At 46.6% G+C, this 4,015-nt stretch overlaps 1 long non-coding RNA gene across 1 annotated transcript in view; it reads left to right on the top strand.

Moving 5' to 3' along the window:
• The window catches only part of LOC121143211, a 585,525-nt gene that overhangs the window by 511,902 nt on the left and 69,608 nt on the right, over positions 1 to 4,015 (top strand). The gene's annotated exons all lie outside the window — the stretch shown is intronic.

The following is a 4,015-nucleotide window of genomic DNA, read 5'->3' as shown; positions in this document are numbered from 1 at the left end:
CCACATCCTTTTGAATCAAACATCTCTTTTATTTTCTCCAGAGCGCCCTCTGGTCCTTACTTTAAAAACAGAGGTCTTGGCACTCAGAGGGTCTGGGTGCTTTTTCTAGCAGAGCAGAATGGAGCCAAGCAGTGCTGCCCCTGCACACAGAAGAGAGTATGGAAGGTTCTTCAGCTAGGGAATAAACCACCCTCTTCTGAAGAGAGAGGAATTCAGTGACGGGAATTTCCTCTTCAAGGATAAAGAGGCTGGAGTTCACGCAGTAGTGGCAGCTGCTTTAATCCCAGCACTTGGGAGGCAGAGACAGGCAGATCTCTATGAGTTCAAGGTGAACCTGGTCTACAGAATTCCAGGACAGGCTCCAAAGCTACACAGAGAAACCCTACCTCAAAAAAAAAAGTGCAGGGGAGTTGGGGGTAGGGCTGGAGTTCAAAGCCAGCTATGCTTAGAGTCTCCAAACCCAAGGTCCTAATCTGTATAACAAAACAACAAAAACCATAGTGTGTTTCAGAAGGCAGAGCTGAACACAACTGCCCAGCGATACCATTTGCTCCTCCCACAGGTCTACATCCTGATCACGTGCTCATCTCAGCCACAGGGCAGGAACTGGTCCTGTTGAGCCATATGCCTCATACGGCCACAACTGCTGACTCCTAGTCACTGTCCACACTTGTAACCCCTTCTTTATGTCTCAGCATTAGGTAAAGGATGAAACCTGAGCCTTCCGTGCTGTCTGTGACTGCCCCTGTTCTGTAGAAAGCAGAGAGACCTTCAGAGACATTGTGTTTGCACAAGGGTACACTGTGTGTCTGATTTTGAGACTATCTGAGTCTGTGCTAGGCAAAGAGTGGGGTTTTCATTTTGTTATTGCATTTTATTTATGTCTCTCTTTCCACTATGTGGATTCCAGGAACTGAACTCTGATTGGCAGGCTTGGCAGCATATGTCTTTACCCACTGAGTCATCTTACAACCCCCTCAATAGTGTGTTTTTATTTGAATAATTAGTGCTCTATTCTTTTCATTCCATCTATATTGACTTGAAGTCAAATGCTTCTTGCATCGTGTAAGGTTAGAAGCAACTTTCCTCTTCCTTCCCTCTCTTCCTTCCCATCTCCCTCCTCCTCTCCTCTTCTTCTTCCTCTTCTTTCTCCTATCTATCTGTCTGTCTATCTATCTATCTGTCTGTCTATCTATCTATCATCTATCTATCTATCATCTATCTATCCTGAGCCTTTCTCAATCATTCCATCCCCTTCTTGCTGAGTAAATGACTAACCCAGATTGACACCTTGTTGAAATGATAAAGCAGTCCAAATTCTGCAGAAACCCCGACTGTGCTAACCTATCTGAGCTCTCATCTCTTTTAAACGTTAAAGACTTGCGAGGTAGCAGTCTTTTGCCATCTCATCTCTGTACAGGGAAAAAAGAAAAGTCTCATAGTCCAACAGGTTCTCAGAAATTATAATGGAGGAAACTCTTGATGGTTACTTGTGTACGCCAATGTCTTGCAGTTGGAAGTGTCTGCAGTAATACCAAGTCATCCTGGAAGTTGGGGTTGCTGCTCCTTTGATCACTTCCAACCATGAGCCACCATGCCCAGTTTATACTGTAGTAGACATGGAAGCCAGGTCCTTGTGTATGCTAGGCAGATACGCTGTCAACCGAACTCCAGCCCCAACCTCTTTAACTACTTGCACATTTTGAAAAGGGGTCTTGCTGTGTTGCTCAGGCTAGTCTCAATCGTCTGGGCTCAAGTGATCTTCCTGTGTGAGATAGTTTCTTTGTCAACTTGACACCAGCTGGAGTCGTTGTGAAACAGGGAACCACAACTGAAAATATGCCCCAACAAGTTTGGCCTGTGGGCAAGTGGTGGGACATTTTCTTGATTGACATTTGGTGTAGGAAGGCTCAGCCCACTGTGGGTGGTGCCCTCCAGGCAGGCTGTTCTGGGTGCTGTAAGAAAGCAGGAGGATGGGAGGGAGAGGGAACTGGGATTGTTTCTAATTTAAATAAAAATATATAAATTAAAAAACTAGGAAAGAGAGAGAAAGAAAGAAAGAAAGCAGGCTGAGCACGCCTGAGATCCCAACTTGGAAGGTAAAAGAGGGAGAATCAGGAGTTCAGGGTCTTCATTGCCTACATAGTGAGACCAGCTTGGGCTATGTGAGGCTGTGGATAAACGATCAAACAAGCGATATTGACAACCATCACTAGCTGTTAGTCTAGATAGCTCTGAGAACGGGCAGGGCTTGCTACCCTACGTGAAAACATGCAAGATAGGAATAAGGTCTAGAGCAGAGAGAATGGAGGTGAGAGGAGCTGAGCGAATTCTCTTTTTCTCCACTCAGCCATGCTAGTGATGACACCTGCTAAGCCATCAGTCCTCAGGGCTTTGAAAGGGACTTCAAAGAAAGGCCTTGTCTTGTTTGTTAATCACTGTCAGGTGTACAGAGAGCGTGGCAAGAATGAGGCTCTCAATAGCCAAGATATCCAGAAGCATTCACAGGCTCACCGAACACAGGAGAAGTCCCTAGGCCTGCCCTCTGGGCTTCCTGAGCCAGCTGAGACACAATTCATTAACATCCGTGGTTAACAGAGTCCAACCTCTAGTGCTCTGACTCAGAAATGGCGTATCAGAAAATTTAATGAGCCTGGCACAGTCAAAAGCAGGAGAGAGGCATGCGGCTGCTCATTAGGAGACAGCAGAGCTCCGTGGCCCAGCCTCTGAAGGGGCCACCCCGTTCCACACAGCACACATGTTCATCACTGTCACCCTGAGTCATCAAGACAAAAGGTCACCCCCTAAGCAGGACAGTGACCAGAGTCACGGAGAGAACTTGGACAATGGGATTTGGCCTGTGTTGTGGTCCTAAGTGTCATTCTCCAGTTTTGAGATCTTACATCGACCCCTTGTATTGAGGGGTTCTGCCCCTGTGAGCATGAGTGTCACCTGTAAAAGTGGAGAGAAGACTTCCCTAAGTCAATGAGAGGAACAAAAGCCATCGTGTGTCTGGGATGTGATAACTGACCCATCGAGAGTCATTATTCATAAAGGAAAAGTTCTGTACATGCTATGAAAGGACGAATGTTTTCTGGGTAGCGAGAGCCAGTCCAGAATTAAGACTCATGGAGCTTCCTCAGGAGGAAGTGTTTGAGTCAGGTCCTGGCAGCGGGGGGGGGGCCATGGCTCAACGGAAACAGAGGCACAGAGGTCAAGTCCACACACAGTTCCGGAGCAAGAAGGGTATTCATGGAAGACTCAGACCAGAGGAGCAGGAGGAGGCGACGTGGACCTGTTTCATGGAGTGAGGTCTCTTACAGGAACAAGAGACTTCCAGGGCCTGAAAGTGCAGCTCAGCAGTCGGGCTCCACTCTGTAACCCTGATCCATCTGCCAGCACAAGCAATAAGCTACCCAAGACCTCCAGGAATGTCACTGTCCATAGTGAGCTGGGGCTTTCTACAGCAATCGTCAATCAAGGAAATGGCTTACAGGCCAATCCTACGGAGGCGTTTTCTCTCTTAAGATACCTCCTTCTCAGCCGGGTGGTAGTGGCAGCGGCAATGCACGGTTTAATCCCAGCACTCGGGAGGCAGAGGCAGGTGGATCTTTGTGAGTTCAAGGCCAGCCTGGTCTACCAAGTGAATTCCAGGATAGCCAGGGCTGCACAGAGAAACCCAGTCTCGAGAAACAAACAAACAAAAAATAATAAATAAATAAAATACCTTCTTCTCAGGACTGGTAATACACGCCTTAAATCCCAGCACTCAGGAGGCAGGAGCAGGCAGATCTCATTGAGTTTGAAGCCAGCCTGGTCTATGTAGTGAGTTCCAGGTCAGTCAGGACTATATAGAGAAACCCTGTTTCAAATAAATAAATAAATAAATAAATAAATAAATAAAATTAAAAGATTCCTCCCCAGATGATTCTAGCTTATATCAAGTTGGCATAAAGCTAGTCAGCATAGAATCAAATATATATTAAAGGAAAACATCACTGGGCCAGCTGGCAAT

The sequence above is a fragment of the Mesocricetus auratus genome, unplaced genomic scaffold (assembly GCF_017639785.1).
Source record: "Mesocricetus auratus isolate SY011 unplaced genomic scaffold, BCM_Maur_2.0 Super-Scaffold_100011, whole genome shotgun sequence".
Taxonomy (NCBI): domain Eukaryota; kingdom Metazoa; phylum Chordata; class Mammalia; order Rodentia; family Cricetidae; genus Mesocricetus; species Mesocricetus auratus.
Note: the sequence above shows the minus strand (reverse complement) of the source record. Positions and strands in the feature narration are given on the sequence as shown.